Source organism: Bemisia tabaci, chromosome 1 (assembly GCF_918797505.1).
Source record: "Bemisia tabaci chromosome 1, PGI_BMITA_v3".
Taxonomy (NCBI): Eukaryota; Metazoa; Arthropoda; class Insecta; order Hemiptera; family Aleyrodidae; genus Bemisia; species Bemisia tabaci.
This window is the reverse complement of record NC_092793.1, coordinates 65,925,627-65,950,168: the sequence shown is the minus strand read 5'-3', so window position 1 is coordinate 65,950,168 and position 24,542 is coordinate 65,925,627. Positions and strand designations below refer to the sequence as shown.

Below are 24,542 nucleotides of genomic sequence, written 5' to 3'. Positions count from 1 at the left end.
CATTACGTCATTGTCAATATTGACTAGTCTAAGAACAGCAAGCGTCCGTGTATTTTTATCAGCAATAGTGAAGAGATCTTTAAATCATTTCTAATTTTTGAGGGTATTAATGTTCTCATCGACTTAGAAGTAAAATAGTGACAACAGCGCCTCAATCGCTACCGGTGAAAATTATTCAGGGGCGGCGTTGGGGTAGAGATGGCTCCTTTATCCACCGCCGATTTTTCAACTCGACACGTAATTATATTTGACATTGCGGATATACGTCCTCCACTTTCGCACCAGACGCGACCTGGCTGCTCTGAAACTGAGAAGAGCCTCCTGGGAGGGATGATGTTTACAGGCTCTCAAGAAAACTCAGGGGGGCAATTCATTCAGGACATATTTCCACAATTGATGAAACTAAATACATTACTCTTACAAGTGTGAACTTGACTTGTCCCTTGAAAATGCAAAAACAAAGTTTTCCTTGAGTCCAACTTTGAAAACATGGGGGGAAAAAATTTTAAGGGAGAAAATCTCTGTTGGTGGTTGCCAACAGCGCAGAAAAACATGTAATTCCTAATTGAAGGCTTTTTAGGCGAAAATAGGAGGCTCTAGAGTTTCCCCTTATTTGAAAAATCTTCGCAGAGGGGTGTAACAGGTGCGGTCTGGGTATTGACATTCGCTTTGGTGTGGAAAATGCTCTCATAAGAAGTTCAGATTATTCCGGTCATTAACAAAATCTCATGCGTGGAATCCAGATTCCGTCGTCCCACATAAATTTTTATTTTATTTATTATTTATTTATTTTAACCAAAAATCTAAGAGAAAATGATTTAGCAGCAAGGTCTAATAATCACACAGAACTACCTAAAAACCACCGCTTAGAATTACGAGAGAGGACAGTAATAATTAATGCTTAGAATGATCTCGTGATAATGGTGAATTATGTGAGTAGGCCGTTTTTAATCAGCAAAATTCCTTCTCGCACTGTTTGAAAGGGCGTAGTACAAGTGACACGTGACATGTTCTAAACAACGAGTGAATTGACGGAAATGTGGATGGCAAGCACAGTATTAGATTCTGCTATCATCGAAAGAGCGGGCTTGGCTTGTATTTCGAATTCATGGGCGAATTTTTGCGTTTTGGAGGATAGCGATATTTCAAGAGTTTTGGTCCATATCCGTCGCCTACGTTCTGAAAAGCTGATAATTTTCCCAAAAATTTGTAAGCTCGCATAGCTTCAACTGGGGGACCTTCGGAATAAAAAGTTGGCGGGAAAAGTGTCACTTTAAACAGCAAAGTCTGGCTGATTGAAATTGAGACAATCTGCGTTCTTTAAAAAAACAACTCGATCGACAGACTAATAAGAAGACTTAATTTTCGGCCCGAATTGGACCGTGTTAAGCAGAAAGGAACCAAGCTACATGAGCTATTGCCAGATTTATCCGAGTAATTTAATTTTGTTTAAGAGAACGTTTGTGCAGATTTTTATAAAAAAGTTTAAGGAATTAGCTTCGCACTATGCAGAAAATTCACTGCATTTGCAGACAAATCCGCACAGCCGTTTTCATAAAAAAAATTAAATTGTCCAATTATATGTGGCAATTATTGCCGATGTGGCTTGGTTCCTTTCTGCTCAACTCGGTGGAAGGATTCCTCCCCCTGTTTGCTAAGGTACTGCATCGGAGGCATTAAAGCAGCTATGAGACACTGGGGAGCGTTTGCTACAACACCAGCGATCAGCACAGTCTTAGCAATAAAGTAAGATTGGAGCGCTGGAACGACCAGACTTGTCCGGACCCTCGAGAATTAGTGAAATGAAGCAGAGGCGACCGTTGAAAGAGTAAAATTTTCGTGAATGCCTTGCGCTTGGCTGTGATCGGAAGGAAATCACCCGCGGCCCACCCCCTCCGTTATTCGAGGGTGGCTTTTTTTCCGTTGACGGAATTCTCCACTTGTCAAGACTGAGGCTCCTTGCACCCCCACGTGACCGCACGGCAATATGACAGCTTCGGGGGAATTGGCGTTCGGTTGTCATGGATGACGCTACTGATCAGTGACGTTGCTAAGTTTCTAATTTGGTAATGGAAATTTTTCAAGCGTATTATCTTTGTCGTTGGTCACGGAAAATACAAGTTGAGACTGGACCACAATACTTCACGGAAAAAATTAAAGTGCCAATTTAACAATTCAATTGCTAAAAAAAGTGACTGCAATGTTTCAATGTAGATTTTACAACGACAAAAAAATGCTACTTTAACCACCCCCATGGTCAAATTAGCTTACAATAGTGGTTAAAGTAGCATTTTTTTTGTTGTAAAACCTAAATCGAAACATTGCAGTCACTTTTTTTTAGCAATTGAATTGTTAAATCAGCAATTTAATTTTTTCCGTGTTGGAAGCTATGAACAAAATTTCTGGCATACCTATAAAAAGACTTGAGTCATGAGGAAACTAATGGTGCATATGTTGTTCCTAAACTGAGCCATAAATATTATTTCCTAAATACAATGTGTAGTCCGCATTTATTATGGCTTGATCTCAACTCAAAATGCGGTTGGCTTGCAAAATTTTGTGGCTGGACGGTAGCTAATTGTAGGCGAGTCCTCGAAATACAGTCACAATGAATTAGGACTGGCCATTCCACCCGAAAACGCTGTAAAAACATTGGTTCATTCCACATGTGCCTCTAGTTCATAATTTTCAATTCCTTGCGAGTTAAAATAACATGAAGTTCATATCATTCGAAGTTAAATGGGCTCTTAGTGAGTTCACTTCTCTCGATTAATCCCTCCCTCTCTATCTACTGAGAAACACCCTTCTCCTACACTCATCCTTCCATGAAGAATGGTTAATTTTACTACTGCCCGATGTGATTCGATCCGGCCCGTAGTCATACATGGTACTCTTTTCTTTACTACCGAAGTAATCCGAGCAAATGGCCCATTTCTAATAATACGTAGGGCTTAAGATCACTATCTCTTTCTTCTCCGAGTGAAATTCGTACGAAATAAATCAGCACTTGACCGAAAACAGAGGAAGTGCCGCTTTCCTTTTGTTTAAATATATGCAAAATCGATTGGAAACTTATGAAACTACAGCATGGGAAACTTACAGTTTGATCTGCTATAGTGTTACACCACGCTCGCTAGTCTTCACTCTAAAAGAGCGACCGGATTTCGCCTTCAATTTAGCGGATACCTCGCGGCTTACTTTGAAGCTCGAATAGTCGTATCATACGATTTAACCTAAGTACCTAGATTTGTGGCGTTGCAAATTCATCTTCAAGTTATAGTTTCCTTGTGAAAATAGATAAATCTTATTTCTTGAAATTTATACGTATTTTTCTTTGTCCTATACAAAATATTCTGTGCCTGAAGTATTGAAATAGGAAAGTTTAATCGTTGCCCTTGAAGAAAAAAATAAAATAAATCCAATTAATAGAGCATCAGTGTATAACATGAAATGCCGCGATTCGGATACGTATCTTTTAACCTTCGCCACTGTTGTAAGATTTGTTTGCTCGTACACCTCAGTGGCGTGGCGTGAATAATCGATTATCTATATTTCCCCATTTAAAGCTGTAGTAAAGAATCGATTATTAAGATGTTCGTTACGAACACCCTGTTTGTCGATCATTTCCATAGGTTTAAATCGCAGATCAATCGATACATCGCAAAGCACGCCACACCACTTGCAAACCTCTACGGTAGATTTTCTCCTGATATTGTTTGAACAATCTTATATAATGAAAGTTCTCATCATACTCTCGTGGTGGAATATTTGGAAATAACTGAAGAGTTAACTTCAAATATTATTGGAATTTCGTCCGAACTTCATCCTAACATCTTTGGATTCACAAAGGTTAAAAATTCTTCGATTTTCTTTAAAGAAACACGAAGTGATCAAATACGAATTTATAAACGTCGCGTCGGATGCTCTTCTAAAAGCGGTGTTCTATGTAGTGAGCGAATATGACAAACAAGAAAAAGACGCAGTAATAATTTATTGGTCTCGGCTATATTCTTTGGAGTAAAACGAGTACACCCTTACTTTAAGACGCCGCAAGACGGCATGTTTCTTAATTTTCTGAAGTCAGAAAATTTTTGAACGTTCCGACATTACATGTATATGAAGATGGAGCATTCTCAAAGAAGCCTCAACTTAGGGAGAATAAGAGCTGACAACGTCGTTAGCGAAAATTGAGCCTCCTGAAAGCACTCGCGTCTCCAGGCCGAAATGTGAGGATCCCACGGTCTCGGGAACTGCAACTGGGCTCGAGAAAATATGAAAAGCATCAGCGACGAGGATATGGAGGAAATAATTTTCCTCGCGGCGCGCCACCGCGGATATTCTCAGATATGCGCTCCAATGCGGTCGTCTTAAACTTATTGAGATTTCCAGTGACAAGGTGCTCTCAGAAATGTTTTCTCCACGGCGTCGTTTCCTTTTCGTTCTGTTGCGAGTGTAGAAGGATACTACATTTTTAAGCAATTGAGAGATGTTTGGATACATTATTCAAAACAGGCGTTTTGTTACAGTTCGTTACATTTTTATATGTCAATTAACTTCGGCAGATTTTTGATCGAAAGCTCTCCGTTTGTTACCAATTAGAACGTCAAAATTCCTGGAATTACGCGTTTTCCATAAATTACGATGATTAATATGCTCTTCAGCAATTTTATTTAGCGAAATTCTGCTTTCTTTGTTATTACACAATACCGAATTTTGAAGTAAATATTCCATGGACGCGAGAGACTATGTTCCCTGCGAAATGTCCCGGGCTTTTTATTTTATTCTAATTATTTGCAGCCTTAGTCCCGATTTAAGTTGTTTCTTTGTTAGTGTTTCGGGCCGATTAATTGTAAGTTGTTTCTTCTTACAAGAATTCATACGTAACCGTCATGCCAAGGATCAAGATTAACTTTGTTAGTCATGCAATGGCGAGGCGTAAACTATCGATTTATCAATATTTCCCTATTTGAACCTGTGGTAAAGAATCGATTATTACGGTGTTTGTTACAAACATCCTGTTCATCGATTCTTTTCCATAGGTTTAAATGGCAGACCAATCGATATATCGCAAAGCACGCCGCGCCACTGTTAGTAATGCAAACGCGGAGAATTAAAGGCCTAGCTAGGATGCCACACCTTAAATTAGAGGCAGCGCTGGGGTCCTACCGCGCGTATTGAGTCAATATTAATTACGTCCGAACTGAATTAAGCCGGAAACAAAATAGCGTATATTATCGTCGCTTTGCTGAACGAGGGGCGTAGCCCCATTTTTAGGTGGGCCCTGAACAGCCTAGAGTTATACGAGGGGCAGGGCTTTTCTGAGAGGACAGTTGCGCCTTTGCGTCAGCCGAGTGAGGATGAGACGGCCACGGCCAGCGTGGAAATCAAAACAAACCGGAGCAAACAACAACCACACCTCCCGAGGAAAGAGGATCCATCTATTCTGCCATGCTGAAGAGGAACGTCGTATGAACCTTCAGGCGTTGCCAAATTTCTTTTGATAAAACACGACTTTCCCGGTAAGATTATGAATGTTTTTCCTCCAATTTTTCGAGTAATTTTGTTCCCGATTTCAACCATAGTCTCTGAAAATTTCAGGGACACACATTCATAAATTTCCCCAAAAATAAAGATTTCAGTGAATGAAATGTTGCGACTCTTGAATGTTTATACGGCGTTTTTCCTTAGCACGGCAGTATTAACCCCCTCCCATATTCAAGCCTATCGAAGCCCATCTCTCCGCCACCCTCTTTCGCTGCGCTAGTGGGCGAAAAATGGATGTTGTCACATTTCATACACCGACGATTTCAACAACTTTATTTTACTGTCATCCCTCTGGTTAGAAGGAAAAAACGGACGCACTTCTGCTGAAAGGAACTAGAGGCGCGTGGGTTAGGGTGTTTCTTATTTTTTAAATTTTCGAAATCGAAGGAGGTCCTGGTCTTAAAAGTTGATGTGTGGATAGATTAGAAGCCCTGTGCAAGGAAAAAATTTTAAAACAATTTTTACCCGGTGCTCAAACGACTTAAGTGACACAGGTTGAAATTTGAGGTTTTTAGACAAAATAACACTGTTTCCAAGTGGAAAACGCCGAGTTACGGCCCTAAAGGGCGAAAATTTCGTCCGTTTGGTCGTATCTGCAACACAAAAGCCGCAAAACACCCGAGAAAGGCGCGTGCAAGGAAAGACACTTGGGGCAAAATGGACGCGCCGCAGCGCAACGCGCGCGCGCGTCCTCTGCACTGCCCAAGCGACATGCCGCATGCCGCACACACGCACTAAGCTTACGCTGGCCCGAAAGTTCCCGTACGTTGCAATGTATCATTATGAATTGACCTAGATACACACTAACATTAAAAAAAAGGTTGAAACGTATAAATACATCTAAAAAACACATTCTCTTAATATGATATTGGCTATAATGTAGGAAAATCAATTTCAACAAATTAAACAATTCAAAGTTAATCAGATAAATCAAATAATCGACAGTTTACTTAAAGGCTAGGAGTCTTCAAATGTTTATCCGACTATTTTTATTATATTTGGATGGTTTCACGTATCTCGTTTGCGGTGTCTGTAAATCTTCGTCTTTATGTTATTTTTTAAAGGAGGACAAACTGATACCATTCCTTGAAGTTTATGCAGAACTTTGTTTGCACAGAGATGAAAAATCACGGTAGTTTAAAGAATTGCTGTTGAGTAGTTTTCCGTTTAAAAAGTATAGTAGGTATGACAGGAAGTCTGCGACGTCACAAACCGAGTTGTGTGGTTGCTGACTTACAACGTTGAAATGAATCAGCAGGATTTCCATGTTTTCAGTTTTGGAAACCCCAAACAAAGTGGCTGCCCTGTCAATGTATTATTTGCTCTTTGCGTGGAGAGTTTGACTTGATACAGTGGCGGACTCTCAGGATGGGATGGGACATTCCCTCCATTACAGCATCAACTTTAAGAGTTTTTTTTCAGTTTTGGAGTTTGGCTCGGAGGAGGCCGGTGAAACCATCGTGTTTCTCGCGAAATTGTACATATGAATCAGAACACAAATCGCTAATTCCTGACATATGCAAGATCTCCATCACCTTCCGATGTTACCTATCCTCCTGTTGTGCGTGGGCATCTCTTTAATTTTGCGTGCAGCATGATCATTAACAACTTTTATGACTTAACTACAGTAAAAGCTCGTTAAGACGAAAAATGAATTTTTTTTACATCGACAATTATGGAAGTATCAAGGGACCGAAAAAATTTCGTCTTAAGCGGATTTGCGTCTTAACCGTATTTCGTCTTAACGAGCTTTTATTGTACTTTTTTTTAACCTCTAAATATTCGGAAGTAAATAGCCATGGGGCTGGGTAAGAGTCCAGAAATGAAAATGGCAAATTCATGATATTGGAAAAAGGCTCTAGTGTTGGTTGTGAAGAGGACTGGCATTACCGGGCATTCTTCAGAGTAGGTACACATTGAGGCGGACATCTGCCATATTGGAAAAAATTAAAAATGACCCCGAAAAATGACCTGGAGGTCATCGCAGACCTCAAGAAGTTTCGCAGCTTTAATGAGAGTACCTACAGCAGCTAGTGTTGCGTTCCGTAATTTATCCGGCCACGTACGTCACCAATGTAAGTAAAAGTTTGGTTCCCTTGGCATAATTGATGAGAGATTGTCATCGGACACCAAAAGAGTCTTTGTTCACAACATGAAACACAATTTAGGGTTTCCTAATCCGCCTATCCGCCAGAACGTACAATTTAACTGATGTCTAGGGTCACATTTGAAGACAATTATTTTCATGATCTCTTATAAGTCACAGCCAAAGTCACAAAAAACCATCCAAATATAATAAAAATAGTCGGATAAACATTTGAAGACTCTTAGCCTTTAAGTAAACTGTCGATTATTTGATTTATCTGATTAACTTTGAATTGTTTAATTTGTTGAAATTGATTTTCCTACATTATAGCCAATATCATATTAAGAGAATGTGTTTTTTAGATGTATTTATACGTTTCAACCTTTTTTTTAATGTTAGTGTGTATCTAGGTCAATTCATAATGATACATTGCAACGTACGGGAACTTTCGGGCCAGCGTAAGCTTAGTGCGTGTGTGCGGCATGCGGCATGTCGCTTGGGCAGTGCAGAGGACGCGCGCGCGCGTTGCGCTGCGGCGCGTCCATTTTGCCCCAAGTGTCTTTCCTTGCACGCGCCTTTCTCGGGTGTTTTGCGGCTTTTGTGTTGCAGATACGACCAAACGGACGAATTTTCGCCCTTTAGGGCCGTAACTCGGCGTTTTCCACTAGGAAACAGTGTTATTTTGTCTAAAAACCTCAAATTTCAACCTGTGTCACTTAAGTCGTTTGAGCACCGGGTAAAAATTGTTTTAAAATTTTTTCCTTGCACAGGGCTTCTAATCTATCCACACATCAACTTTTAAGACCAGGACCTCCTTCGATTTCGAAAATTTAAAAAATAAGAAACACCCTAGCGTGGGTGGGGTGTGCTCGTATGAGTTGCATTAGAAACAATGTAAAAGTGGGCGTGATTTCTTATGGCAAAATTGAAAAGCAGGAAATTAAATTAAATCAAAATGAACTAAGCGCCAAAATATGCTAACTCATGAGAAATGGGCATGTGGCAACATCGTTGTGAACGGGGTTCATGAGTTAATTTTACTCCCTCGCAAAGCCCACCGAACACAAGGTGTCTACTAAAACAGGCTGGCCAAAAATCAGTACTTTTACAGTACTTTTTCAGTACATTCCCGGGAAATTCAGTACTTCCTCAACAGAAAAATTAAGTACTTTTTCAGTATCTAATATTGACGGAATTCAGCAAATTTCAAACATGTGAATTTCCCGCTCAAATTGCGAGAAAAATGACCAAAAAATGAACAAATTCCGGACCTTCTTGCGGAATTCCGCACTTTTTCAGTACTTCCTGACCGCCCCTAAAAAATCAGTACTATTTCTGTACTTTCCGGAAATTCCGGACTTGTAGACACCTTGGAACAACTACCCCGAAATCTGTCAGCACCGCATGCTAAAGAGCCCCGGGGTTAATTTGATATAGATGCAAGTGTCACTGCGAACACGAGATGGGCGGGCCGTGCAGCGAGCGGACCGAGGGCGACTACGGGAGGGTCCCCACCATCTCCATCAACGAGTTTTGCCCTTTTGGTGTCTCCTGATAAAACTCCCCCTCATCGCTTTTCCCGCGCGCCGCCCCGCGCCGGCAATTAACGAATCTGTAATCCGCTCTGGATCCTTCCGCCTCATGAACCGAGGACACTGATCCCCCCCCCCCCCCCCCCCCTTGCGCGATCTGCCGACGATCGGATGCACGGATCTGTCGACGGTGGTTCCGGAATGCGTTAAGGGCTGATGAAAAATTGATGACAGTTGGGGCAGTGGCGTGGCATGCTTTGCGATACATGAACGGACCACTAGACAAGGAACGCATTTCAGCATTCTGATACATGTTTCTTAACCAAAATTTCACGTAGAACACGATGCGCACAGCAAAAATTACCGAAATTAACTCCTAACGAAGATATATATAATGATTCTTGATGCGTGAATTCAAACCACCCGCTCATGAAAACTCAATGCTCTACGTGATTCACATCGCGCGCTAAACGCTATCATGACAGTCTCTGCGATATAAAAATCTGGCTACCTCAATCTTGACGCTTTGGCTTAGCTATAGCGAATTGCTTATAGTTTGAAATAAATGGCGGGAAATGAACATTGCTCGGTTGAGAAGCTTCCTGAAACCGTTGTAGTGCGCAATTTGACTCACGTAGAGCTTTGAGTTTCTCGTGAGCGGGCAGTTCAAATTCCTCGTAACCATTGTGAAATAAAAACATTAATATCTTCGTTAGGAGTTGGTTTCAGTAATTTCCGTTGTGTGAATCGTGTTCTACGTGAAATTTTGGTTAAGAAACATGTATCAGATTACTTAAATTCGTACCTTGTCTAGTGGTCCATTGGTCTGCCATTTAAACCTATGAAAAAGGATCGATAAACAGAGTGTTCGCAACCAACAGCTTGATAATCGATTCTTCACCATAACTTCAAAAGGGGGGATATCGATGATCGATTATTCACGCCTCGCCACTGGTTCGGGGTCTGTGCTTTCCGCTCGATAAGCGAATTTTATTTTCGGATCGGATCGAGGGGTTCCATATTCCGTATGATTCTTTGACCCGGTCAAAAAGTTTTCTGAGTTCACCAAACCGGAGGTTGGTGGTAATCGGGAAACGTTAGGATTTCACAGGGCCCTCGACAGGTGAATTTTCGGACTGTCGATTTACTGTGTGGATTTGCTTGACTTCATCGACCAAATCCTGATAAATAGAACATTTTCCCAGCTCAATTCACTAAACTATTGAGCTCATTGACAATCGGTGTCTGAACCAAATCCAAAATTTCTCAAGCCCCCTCTAGGGGTGGGTCGAAAAGTGGATGGGAGTAAAAAATTTCACCAGAAACCTCGAAACCATACGATTTTTCCAAAATGGCTGTGTCCTGTGCGAAAAAAACCACAAATATGATATTTTTTATCGTAGATTAAGTCGTGTTCCATTCGCCAATTGCGGCACGCTTTAAAGCGTCTAATCCGGGATTTGGTTGAAAAAAAAGATGCTCGATTCTAATTTGCCCAAATTTCAACAGTGATACAACAGTCATTTATCAGAAGAGTTAATCGAATGCAGTCGCGAAAATTCGCCTTAACACATATTATGCGATGCCACGCTCCTCTATGCTGCGTTTTGTGCTATCACACCGATGATGATGGCTACAACATCCGACATTACACCATTTATTTTACTGCCCGTAAAAGGCGCACTAAAGTGATCGTCATCAAACAGTCCCATTTGTTTTCGATAATTGAATGCCGTAGTCACTGCAGCGGTCTTTTGCAACTGATTTGGAATATCTATCCGATGCACAGATAAAATTAGCTTACTTTGTACAGATTTTAACTTCGAATAGGACTGGATTTACTATCGTCGTACTACCTGTATCACGCTTGTTTATCTCTGGATTTTCATTAAAGATTACTTCATCGCACACTCTAGAAAACAGAAAAACTTTCGAGGTGAGAACGATTGGTTGACACGGATTTTTCGTGAAACTGACGTCGAACTTAAACGATTTTAGTGGTGACGTCACTATAGGGATTCTCCATTACATCGACAGTAACAATGACATAACTTCTTTCAAAGCTTCCAATGAGAATAAATCGGTGGATATCGCTTTCCTGTAACGTGGCAATGGGAGCGTACATATCCTCGCTGTTGAATATATCTCCGTGCATGACGAATACCTCAAGATGAAAAACCTTCTCCTGGAATTAGCAACTCCCGCCAACTTGGACTACTCCAACGGGCCTTGTTAGGAGCTGCCGCCAAAATAGATAAATCAAAACACGAGGCGTAACTCAGGGCCGTTGGCGGCGCGGCGCCATCATTAGGCACTAATACAATTACGATGTTACACTCCCGGCCTGGCACCCTCTTAGCGTCTCAACAAACTATCATAAATTTATGACCGGGAGATGCATCATCCCCGCGCGCTACCCCTTCCCCGTTCCCAGCGACTTTCCACCCTTTCAATAAACGCTGCCGATTCCAGCGGCGCTGGGAAGAGGCGATAATAATTGGGGGGGGGGGGGGGGAAGAAATAAAAAAAGGGACGTAAGAGGGTCGTTCTCAGTTGGGGCTATTTTTTTTTAAAGCACAGTTGCCATTCTGATAACATCTCAGCCAAAAAGTGACGTCAGACTCGACGATGAAATGGACGTATTTCTGTCAAACGAAACTATGTGCATTAAGACATGAGCCCTGAGACCCATAAGAATATATGCACAACAGGGCTCACGTCATAATGCACATAGTTCCGTTTGGCAGAAATACGTCCAAATATAATCCAGAACGAATAGTTTTATGGTAGAAAATGGTACAAGAGAATGCCCATTATCCGAATTTCGTGGAGTCATCCCAACGCCGGATTATTATTCAAATCGTCTCCGTGTGTTCGTGTGGCTGTATCTCTGACTAGAACAGGCCAAATTTCAACTTAGGGGATTAAATTTGGTTAAAATTGACCGTGCTCATGGATTTTTTTGAGTTTTCTCTCAATTCAGGCAAGAAACCGCGTTTTCAAAATAGGAACTGGACATTCATTTCAAATCTTATAACCTCGGTTTTCGCTCTAAGATTGACTCAATCGTTTGAAAGCATTAGTCAGGGGTGCAAAAAGTGCCAGACTTTCCCCCATTTTTAATCGACCTTTAAAATCATAGCTGTTTCCTGAATACTAAGAATAAATAGTTCACAGAAAAGACCGAAATTACCTTAGACCGGAAAGACCTTTTTACTGCTGAAACGCCGTATTCCGTAAAATAGTCCCCGATTTTTCCCGTTCTCGCGAGGGTTCACCAATTTTTTGCAACAGGCGCACAAGTGCACAACCGGTTCGGTCGCGTGGTAGGAAAGTTTCTGCACCCGTGGCAAAATGATTCTTTGCATATTCTTCAGTCAGTCTCGGAGGGGTTTTTCAACATTTCTCACGCGCTCGATGTGATTTCCGTAAATTTTCCTTTAAAAAGCCTTCAAAGTTGGCTGGATCCTTCAGAAACATTAGATCCATTGGCAACATTGCTAAAATAGGTTGGAAGGGAGCCATCTTTGAGGAGGGGAGGGGGAAACGTAGCCACCTCATTTCCGAATCCGTATGATCACCGTAATGGAGGCTAATGAATCGAACTGGCTCGTCAACCATTTTTCACAGCCCTGAAAGCTGCGCCACCATGAGCCCCCTCCCCCACCAACTCCCCCTCACTGACCCCCTCCCCTCTCGGAAACGGAACCGACGAATGAAAATTAATTACCTAAGTTTTAATGTTCGTGTCGCGGTTGAAATAGGTTTAGTCACGGACAGTTAGAGTTCTGTGTAATCAATGATATTCACAGCTTTTTTCTCTCTTTTTTCTTCCTTTTTCCCGGAGGGGGGGGGGGGAGACTAGCGATTAATAAACGACGCCTTGAAGGGAGAAAAGTTAGGAGCCACCGTTACAGTGGACAAACATTTTTTTTAGGAATTTAAAACGCTCATGAAACAATTTTCATACGGCGAGTTTGACGATTAAAAAAATCTAATGAAATACATAATTTTCAGAGGCACATCTCTAGTCTTCGATGTATATTAGATATCCAACTTAATCAACAAAACAAAGTACACGTAAAGGATGCACTGGCATGGAAAGTTGATTAGAAGTCCTTTTTTTTATTATCATTCTCCCGTCGGTTTTCGGGAAACTGGTAGTCTAAAATAAAACTGATGACGATTTCTTGATGGGTGCGGAGAAAATTTTGCAGTATTTTCCCGTCAGCTTCTATTTTTCCTGCCACCTTCTTCGATAATAGGTTTTTTTGTTTCGACTTTAATAACGTTAGAAGCAAGACGAAACATAAATGTGTCAAGATGCTAACGATAATCCAGTGAGTAGGGGCGATTTTGAACAACACTTTCAAGGGAGTGGTCCATACCGAGAAATGAGCTGTGCCCTCAGATCGAAGTACACTTTAAGCAAGTAGGCCATTAAAAAACCGGTGACCAAGGAGTAAGTGACGAAGAGAAGGGCCAGGGTCGTCAAGAATCTTCTCCATCCTATGATTTGTTAAAATGCGATCTGATTTTTGAATGACTTTACACTTTTAGTGTATTAAGAGCGTTTTGGTTCCACGAAAAAAGATTCCAATTGCGGTCGGAGACTTTTCATTTTAAAACTGCAATAATTTTCGTGAACATTTCGACTCGAGCTAGGTAGCTAGTGGTAGGTAACTATTAATTGATAATTGATAGGAGATTTTTTCTGAATTGCCAACTAAATAGCTTGATCTTAACAAGATGTTCCCTAGGAAACAGAGGGATCGTATATTTTACAAAGCGATGTTTTCATAACCTTCAACTCGTTCCCTACGAACTACGTGGCACAATCTTAGCAGCATTGGAAGTCTCATACACCCTTTTACCGAAAAATGCCTCAAAATTACTGCCTCAACGTTCTACTATTATTAAGTCTTTCGATTTTAGTTTTGCCGTTTCCAGTAGAAGATCACATTAGTTTATGGCATGAGAATCAAGGAATCAAGAATTCGCGCATTTGCTAGTCTTAGCTATATGCATTAATCTTGCGCAAGGTCCAAATGGACGCATGTAGATCAAATAAAACGATATCCATTCTGACATGATCCCTGAGATGCAGAAGAGAACATGCATACCAGGTCTCATGTCAAAATGGGTATAATTCCTTTTGATATAAATGCGTTAAACTTAACGGCCGTCGCCACGTGGAAGACCCGCGGGCCCCGTAACGAATCAATTATTGGCAACTTGATCCCGTTTTAAAGCCCTGGAAACTCCTATTGGACTCTGATTAAATTGGTGGCTTTGTAACGACCCCTCCGAAAGCTCCACTTTCAAGTTTTTGACCCCGCACGACGCACGTGCAACGACTTTCAGGAGGAGCTTTCACTGAATATCTCCCGCAAGAAAAGTTCCGTTTTTTCAAAGAGAATCAACATTATTTTAATGAGAAATGAAAAAATCCTATAGTTTTAAAAGAATCTAAGTTATTAAGAAAAGTTGCGTCGTGAATAGGATATCGAGGGCTAAGGTGCAAGACCGCCTGACTGATAATTTTGCGGAAACGTTGGCGACTTAGCCGTATTCCACGGTATAAGTACAATACGCAAGCTGATGTTCTTAGTTTTTTTCCAATTCTTCAGAAAAGCGCTGTAAATAACGCTAAGGTCTAAAGTTCTTTAAAGCCGACATTACAAACGGAACGGCATTCCGGCAGCAAGGTGACTTGCGGTAATCTATACGCTGATCTGGCGTTTCCGTTTGATTCGAGAATTATGACGGATGTTCCACAAGCGATTCTGGGCGTGAAAACACCCCCCTTCATTTGGGAAACAACCCTCGTAATTTCTAATATTGGCCATAACTCAGCCCAGACTCGTCCGTTTGCTCAGTTTCCGATTTGTAAACACGACCCCCCCCCCCCCCCCCCGAGCATCGTGTTTTGCGATTGCATTTGCGACCAGCGTCACCTCATTCTGATATACATGTTAATGACGAAAAATATATACGGCGGATGCTTCCACTATGCTTACTTACTGCTTGAACCCTTATCTTGGAATGGGGATGTGGCACCGGAGAAGTCACGGAAACACTTTTTTTCAGACATTATTCTGACTGAAAGCTTTTTTTTTTTTTTTTTTTTTTTTTTTTTTTTTTTTTTTTTTTTTTTTTTTTTTTTAAATCTGCGCAGATTCAAATCAACATCAATTGGATTAAGTTAAAAAAGCGTCGTTTTTTCGTTAAGTAAGTAACGTTCCCCTAACTGAACAAAAACTGATTATAACTTTAATCCGCACGATTTCGACTCAAAGAACCGAATGTCGACAAAAAACGACCCTTTCAAAATGATATCTCAAGAAAAACAAATTTCAGCGGAAATGAGTTATTCTGATCCGAAATTCCACGAGAAAATTGAGGCTGTGATTGAAAATATTCAGAGTTTGATATGAGAGATAAAAAGCTAGATAAAGTCAATGGTTAAAATGGTGGCCTCTCATTGGCCGGCCTCCGGTGGAGTTACTGGATTTTGAAAAGGACAAGACTATTTCATTCTTCTCCTTCTATTTTGTTCACAAAAATGATTTGCAACTACAGCACACTTGCGGCATATTCGTTGGTCAGAAATGAGGAGGAAGCATGAGGTCCATACTTCCTCTAACCAACCGTTGATCATAAGATTAAACACTTTAAGTCAGCAAATATTTCCTAGATTTCATCAGCTTTTGATAACGTCATGTTCGGGTAGCGTGCTTCCGAGGGATATCCGATGACTTGTAGTGAGGGAGAGAGAGAACACTAACAAGAGGCGCCCCAAGAATGAGAAGGAAGAAAGTACGAAGAAGAGAGGAAAGCCACCGAAGTCGGTCAGAAACTTCTGAGGTATTGATGGATTCGAGCTTGCACCCGAGCGACGAAATTGAGCTCCTTAATCAATTTTTCCCGGAAGATATGCAACCGACAAGACTCGACGCGACGGTCACAAAATATGTATGAGTTCTGGCTTCTGGCATGATTGGCTCGGTGAATGCAAGGTGGTCGGAGGAGCCTTGCCACCATGCTCCCGTCCGCTCCATTTTCAACTCGTCGCTCTCCTAACTTATGAGAAGGCGTAACCACGGTTTAGGGTGAGCCCTGACGTCAATTTAAGTCCATACGATACATGACTCAAGTGAAAATGCAGATGAGCTTTTTGCGAAGACGCCAATATTATGTACTTGTCGACTACTCGGACCTCGAGGAGATATCGACCAGTGGCGTGGCGTGCTTCGCGATATATCGATGGATCGGTCCTTTAAACCTATGGAAAAGTATCGATAAACAAGCTGTTCGCAGCAAACACCTTCATAACCGATTATTTACCACAACTTTAAATGGGGAAATATCAATAGATCACAAAGTACACCACGCCACTGATATCGACGTAATTTTTTCAGTGAATGAGACAACACGTTACAGAGTACATTCCTTAAAACTTTCTTAGAACTACTAAATGGTATGCTTTTTCACAATGAGATCACGAGGGGGGATGAACGGAATCACTGAAGAGAGGACACAATTACCTTCTGTTTTTAGCTTCTGCATAGATGACAAAAGAAAAATATCAAAGTATCCTCTGAAGTAACTATTAAGTATATGAATAGTTGACATTATTTTGCTGACGATTCGTTTGCAGCCAATCATGTCACCTCATAAGCAATACAAATTTCGAAGCGTCGGAAATTATTTTTTATCCAATCTGTGTCGGTGATAAATGCTGTGCAGTTGAGAAGAGATCATTGCTCGCGATAGACTAACACCGGGTTTTTCCACTTTTCGTCTTTTAGGAAAAGAAGGAGGAGACGAAAGTGCGAGGATGCAGCGGGACAAGATGAGTGCCTGCAGACTGCAAAAAGTTCCTCTTCATTTAATTCAAGATGGGACCATTTACTTCGTATCTCGGCGAAGTGAGCATTGAAAAAAAAGAGACAAGTAAAAAGTGTGAATAAAAGTTGGGGGTTCGAGGCATCAAGCAGAGACTTGCGACCTAATTCCTGGAGTTTTAGGTTAATACATTCGGAACGAAGTTCGAAACTAAAGGGAGTGTTGTCAATTTTCGCACACAATTCATTTTATGCAGGTGCATGCGGCGCTGTATACAGTGCCCCCCCCTCCCCTCCCACCATTCTCACCCTTTACATGTTAGGCTGTATTCTACATGGGTCATATCTCCTATCCCCTTCCCCCATGAAAATTAATCATCGTAGTTCGGCATTCCACTTTTCATACCTATCAAATAAATGCTTAATGATGCCTTAATGAATAAATACGATGAAATCAGGGTTATGTTTCAAACACCAATAATAAAAAAAAAAAATTGAATCGCAGTCATCCAAAGAGCAAAATGTATAAAATTAACTGTTAAGGAGGACTATCTAGAAGGGATGCATGTCAAATATGAAAAAATGCGTTCAGTTTCTGCATGAGATTTTTTTCCAGCGTACTGCAGGGGCGACGGAAGAAAATTCTGTATTCCCTCTTTACGAAGTATACTCTCTACTCAGGCGGTAAAGAATAATTTGTGGGAATAACATTGTGAACTCAAGAATGGTCTCTATACGAGAAGAGGCCTTGAATTATTAACGACTTAAAATTCACAGTTTTACGAAAGGAAAATGTAATTCTTTAAGTCTTGCTAAATTTTCTCTTCTCTCAGGATTCTTCCGAAAACAATTGCGAAACGCTGATCAGTAGGTAGTTATAATTTTGTACGTTAATAAGTGATTGCAGCATTCCTATCTTCATCTGAACTCGTTTTACTCAAAAGATTACCAATTGACAAGTTCTGAATCTGTGATTCAATAAATGTTTCATTTTGTCTAATTTCCTCTCAGGGTTAAAAGGTAAACTCAACGGCGGCTAAGAGTCGTGGTGACTATCTTCTTTGTAGGACCGCGAGGTAAACATCAGAAAGGGATGAGAGTGGGGCAAAGTCGTGATTTCTCAGTCTGGTGCTTTGACGACCTCTAACTCACATTTCATTTATCGACCCACTTTTTTTATAACAGTGTGCGTGGCGCGCTTTCCCGTGAATGGAAAATCCATCCCATAAAATTAATGAAAAGAACTCGAAAGCCAAGAATGACGCCAACTGGCAAGACAGGTTGCATCGTGGCGCCTTAGAGTGGGAGGGGAGGGGGACACCGGAGAAATGCCAAAGTGCACCCTGCACTGGTGACGTAAAGAAATGCAGCGGCATTGTTGCCAAAATGATTACGGGATTAAGGAATAATTACGGAGGATTGGTTTTGGAATCCCGTTTGTTGGCAGCCGTGTCTTTTGAGGGGGTCTCGTGGCGTCGCCGGCGACCCCTTCAAGTCGAGTGCGTTTTCGCTTTCACGCCATCCTTCTCGCAACCCGGTCGTCGTCGGAGTTTGACCTTAAAACCCATTTTTCAGCTGGTCGCGTCACATTTCCGCCAAATTCTTCGGTTGCACCAATATAATCACAATCTGCCTAACTCCATTTCGCCTTGCCTAGTTTCCTCTAAACTTTTATTATTTTTTTTTTTGAATTTTTCAAATGTTTCAAATTTCCAGATCCTTGGTTGAAATAATTATCTGTCGCCAATATGAAATTTGATGTGTTTATTCTTTTAACAGAGAACCAAACAACACAACACCTTGAAACTTTTTGTGCACTTTCCCTGGCTTAGCAAAAACTAACAACATTTCAAGTCGAAGGGTTGATTACTTTTCTGCTGAAAAAATAAAACATGAAATTGGACAAAATCTCAAGCAGTCCGGCTGCTTTGGGTTAGATCTGCCCAATTACTTCGGGTTTTTTGCTTTTAAAGTGACCGAACTCGGAGGATTTTAAAAAATGGTTATTTACAGAAACACGTTTTAGGGTTAGACTTACAATTAAATGATTCAATCGATTCCATTTAAGTAAGCTCGTAGTCCTATCGCTCCACATGTAATTTTGGTAAACTTTAGGTACCCTTTTCTAAATAAATATTTGTCCTCGAAAGTTGAAATTCAGTAGGGGTATGTGTTGTAAATTGAAAATTTGAGTTAATCAATGGATTTTTACACAAAATTGAGCCCTCTAGGTCAAATAATTCTGGGGAAAAGTGTACCTGAAGTTTAAAAAACACAAATTTTCAGGGGAGCCCTTCAAAGTTTATAGGTGGCTATGGAAGCAGGTGTCTTTAGTAACATACCATTCCACTCAATAATGGCATTGCCCGGGCAATAGTAGGTTTCACATTATTTATATTTTATTATAAATATTAATATTGAATCGATACATTGGTAGACTTATATTAGTAATGAATTGAGCGGGAGTTGGAACAGCTAGTAGGGAAACCCTAAAAAGCTTCTAAAAGCGACATTTTTGCATTTTTACTTTTCCACATACAATGCTGATATCTCCATGAATATTTCTACAAATCTCGAACTATTGTAGACCAAAATAAAGTATGTAGCATTAGAATAGAAATCTTTGAAAAATGTTCAAAAATACAAATTGTTGACTGCAATCATACCTTTTAAGGAGGAGAGAGGTAGACTCATACCTGAAACAAAAGATAAACAAAGAAAATATAGTAAATATAATAATGGGAAACAAAAATAATTGGAATAATAAAATACACAAGACTAATGAGAAAAGTAATAGAAATATAAAAGATAAAAACATGTTTCACACTGAAGATTTTGAAGAGCTGAAAATTGTAGTTTCAAATTGCAAAATGTAGTCCAAATGCCAAACCCTCGTCTCATGCCTGGAGAAGGAGTTAAAAAAACATGCACGTTTCGATATTGAAACTTTCGGTTCTTCTTGGAAAGTTAAGACTCGTATTTTCCATGCACTGAAATATCCGGGAGGAGATTTTCCTAAACAAATGGGACCGCACTACAAGAGCTTGGTGGGTATCCTATACAAGGTCTGAGGATTCAATTTAGAATATCTTTCTCATTCTCAGGCAGAATGACTCAGTGGGGACACATTTCATGTAAGTGAAAATAAAACTTTCAACGCTCAAGTCGTCCTATCATGTCATAATTCTCTCGACACACGTGTAAGGTGCAGATAAATCGTTTTTCACGGAAGTAAGTGCGAATGAGAATTTGTCTGACGGTGAATTTGTTTTCTTGAATCTTAAAAACAAGGATTATGATAGGTTTAACCATATTGCATTGGCGAGTTTTGCACCGAGCAAATAATGAAGCCCGAAATTACCGACCACCTCGAGTTACCACCTCGGCTATATAGCCGAGTCAGGCTAGCCTAAATATTTACATCTCACGGTGAAGAGACATTCTTTCGCAAGAAAATAACTTCATGCAATTAAAGGAAATAATTTGCAACTCCCTACGAAAAAAAGGGAAAAATTGTTTCCTCTTGGAAATTATTACATTAACAGTCTGATTCGAAAATAAGCATACAGGAGCCGCCTAGGTCCAAAACCAACAGTATCAACTGCTCTACTTAGACATATAATACGATCATTTTTTCATTACATTAGAACAAAAACGCATTTAGGTGCGTGTTTTTTTAGTGCATGGTTTCATGTATTTTACCAAGAACTTTGGGAAACTATATTAAGTACGTACACAAATAATTGCTTACCCCTTTCAATCATCAAAATTTATTACACCATTTTACTAAGACAGAGCAATGTAGTTAAATGGGTTAGTAATTAGACATCTAAAATATTCATCTCTTTACCTCAGGTCTTGGCCTCACAAAATTTTAACAATGAGAATTATGAAGCTAGTTTTCTGCCTGATTTTCGCATTGAACACAAACGCCAATGATTTAACTACATTTGGCAATTAGTAACTTTAAATTCTTGCTCCGTTTACAAACAACGTATGTACCATCAATGTACATAAGTTTTTTTTACGGATAAGTCAGAAACTGCAGTTCTCAATTGCAAAATGTAGTCCAATTGCCCACCGCAAAATGAGAGCGCAGAATTTGGCGGATGAAAAATTACGTTCATCTGATTAAGGGCTCAAAAATTCATAGCCGCAATCAAAATAATAACGCAGGGTTCAGCGACGACTTCTGTGCTCGATGTATTCATGACGTGTTGTAGAAAATGAGACGAGTGTCTCGTTCCCGGTCGCCGCACAGTGGATCGAGTCAGTAGGAGAGGTCGGACAAACTTTGGAAACTTTAAACGCTTATAACTCCGTTTATACGAAACTTTGTGGCTCTAAGAGTGGTTTCATTGGTTTCCTCGTGAACTTTTTTACGATTAGCACCCCTTGAAATTTAAAGTGTGACTAAATAAACATCAAAATTTGGAGTTTTCGTCAAAAATCTAACTGGAAAAACGCATGTCGCGTGCTGTTATGATAAATATGAGGAAAAAGTATACCGAAACACGCAAAATATGGAATCCATCGAAATAAGGCGAGCCATACTCAATAAAAATGCCCTGTTAAACTCCCAAATAGATACACAGAACAGCATTTCTGGTTTCACAGATTTATGCATTCAACTAAATCTCTAACTAAAGCTTGTCTGGACCTCTCTATACTACTGGTTGCCTAGCTGCGGTAGGTAGCCATGCCCCTATTTAAAATTAGCGTCTCTCACTCTGTACTTCATTTTGCTGTTTACTATGTTTTTCTGCTAACCCCATACTCTATCATCTATTCCCACTGGTTTTTAAACATGTTTTAACATTTTTCAAATTTTGACCAGAGCCCTATGTCTTAGTTCGCTTGGTCTCTTGTTTTATTATTCTCCATCACACACTGTGACAATTCGTTGCTCCAATTAACTTGTTCAGCTGTGTTTTGTGTTTGTAACGGCATGCTGAAGATGGGCTAAGCCCGAAATGCATCCAAGCTAATAAATTATTCTACAAAAACCATATTTTGTGTTTCGGTTAACTTTTTCCTCAACTTTAAAAAATTTATGGGGCGACCTCTCTAATTGACTGCACTGAAAAAAAATTCTCGGCATTTTTACCAAGGTCCGTTGTTACCTTTACCATCTCACTTTTTTTACCAATTATTGGTAATTTTACCAAGACAGACTGGTAAGCTTACCTAAAAACCGATATTCTTACTGTTTTTTTTTTTTTTCAGGTAAGAATACCACTTTTATTGGTAATCAATTCCCGGTAAATTTGCCATTTTATCTCGGTAATTCTACCACAGTCGATAAAAAATATTGGCGTTTTTACCGGGGTCCAGTAAAATTACCGAGAAAGTCAATAATTTTACCGAGATTTCTCGGTAAAATTACCAATTCCATATATGGTAATATTACCAAGAAAAAACTGGGATCAAATAGAACCCTGAATTCTTGGTAATTTTACCCTTTTCTTAGTAAATACACCAAGATTTTTTTTCAGTGTGGATCCACTGTGTGCCGCGCCACGCCGTGCGGGGGAGAACAAAACCCGAGAGGGGGAGCGCGAACCACGCAGACAAAAACAGAGGCTGAAGAAGGGAAGAGGGAAACGTCGACAAGGATTTGGGGCGAAGAAGGGAATTAATTTCAATTTGAGGAGCATCCAGCGACTGAAAGCACGCCGCGGCGCCGCGCAATGACACAGTGTAACAGGAGCGTCTGATTTGCATATCAAAGATTATGCTCGGGGAGTAATTTACTAGAAAAGGTTAGCCGGGGGAGCGGGGAGGGGGGGTGTGGTTATAGAGCGTCGTCCTCGCTCCTACGTATTAAGAATTGTGCACGAATCCTTGAGGTGGCATTGTGCGAGTAAGCCTCCAGCCTCCGACGTATTCTTGAATAGGACTGTTGGGGCACATGATTACAAGTACTCAAATTTGAGGTTTCATACTCGGATCCTACTCAAGGCTCTGCAATTAATCGATTAACAGTCTTTTCCATTCCAATTAGGTACATCAAGTCGACTCGAGCTGCGCCATTTAGCGATGTATTGCTCCCATGCTCCAATTTCGAGTGGTCGCCTACACAACCTGACTACTCGCATTTCAACTTCATTTTAAATACAATTTTCGCTTCAGTTCAGGAACAACTTAGTTGTCATTAGTTTCTCAACGCAGATTCGTGCTTTTACGGAAGGGTCAGAAATGTTACTTCCTTACGACAAATTGACATCCCTACATGAGGGGAATTTTAGCCCGCGAATTAGGGAACGTCCAGCGTGTACATTGTACAGTGAACATGAGCTGTGTGTGTAATAATTATGTTCACCCTAAAGAGTGGTAAGAGGGTATTTGCCGTTCTGTGCCTATTAGAACATATAATCTGTTGATCGGGTCGTTTTTGCTTCCTCTAGCCTCGGCTACATTATAATAATTTCATGAGCCAAAAGTTGCTTCACGCGAGAGAATGCGAATGGGTCACTTACTACTCTGTAATCTGAAATCATCAAAATTAGATTCTTTGACTAGCGAAACTGTCCCATTTCCTCATAATTTGAGACAACGGTAGAGTGTGCAACTAACACATTGCTGTGTCTCGCCAGATATTCGTTTAGCGGCTACCTATTTATCAACATTTAAGTTCCTTTTTGAACCCACTTTTGACGATGATCATTTACTGCGCACCGACAGTAAAAATGTGTTGTTTGGTTAAAATATTCGTAGTTCGGTCGCGTAACAAACTCTTGTGGGTCAAAGCAGCAAAAGAGAAGGCAGGCATCCCTTTCAACCTTAAATTGCCACCACTTGCAACGAGCAATCTCCCCGGCTGGAACTTAGCACCGAACACTTAACGGCCTTTTCTCATGCATGGCGAACATGCCGAGTAAAGCTATTTCAACCGTCCATCGCCGCCAAACCAATCGAAAAAATCCCCAAATTATTCCTAGTGATCGATTGAGGATTCATTTTTAACTAGAAGACTTGGCAACGGAGTGGAGTGATCGGCCGGGGAAAGCGCCTACTTGCAGGGCGCGACACGGAAGTTCCCGGATCACGCGATGTTGGTCGATATCCTTCAGGAAAAGTTTGCAAACCCGGAAATTTTCTACGGGTCGATGACCTCCGACTCTGGGGAAACCGATACGAGCGCACCTTCCCGATTTGTAATAATTTGCCCACGGGGAACGGACCTTAACATAGAAGTACTCAAAATCGGAATATTGCCCCTGATGCGTGGGAAAAAATTCAGCAACATTTTTGGCATCAAAAACAAAATTGAACCGCAAAGAAGACGATCTTTAAATAACAGCGAAGCTTAAAGTAGAAAAAAGCATTATCTTTCACTGAAAAAAAAAAAATTTTTCTTACGATATTATTGTGACTCAGAGCGTCGTCTCTTGTCACCAAATTCTTTTCTATTTTTTCTGGTTTTTTTTCTCCTTTTTTTCCAATCACTTCCGCGGGGATTCGAAAAAATATCAGTTTTTTTTTATGTAAAAAAGCGTCGTATTGCTATCGTTAAAGTTAAGTTACAGAAAC

General features: G+C 40.5%; 1 protein-coding gene across 1 annotated transcript in view; it reads right to left on the bottom strand.

Moving 5' to 3' along the window:
* Positions 1 to 24,542, bottom strand: part of LOC109034587 (uncharacterized) — a 450,911-nt gene that overhangs the window by 385,847 nt on the left and 40,522 nt on the right. Inside the window, exon 3 of the mRNA XM_072305658.1 lies at positions 19,676 to 19,705. The gene's annotated coding sequence lies outside the window, so the exon portion shown is untranslated. The remainder of the gene's footprint in view (positions 1 to 19,675; positions 19,706 to 24,542) is intronic.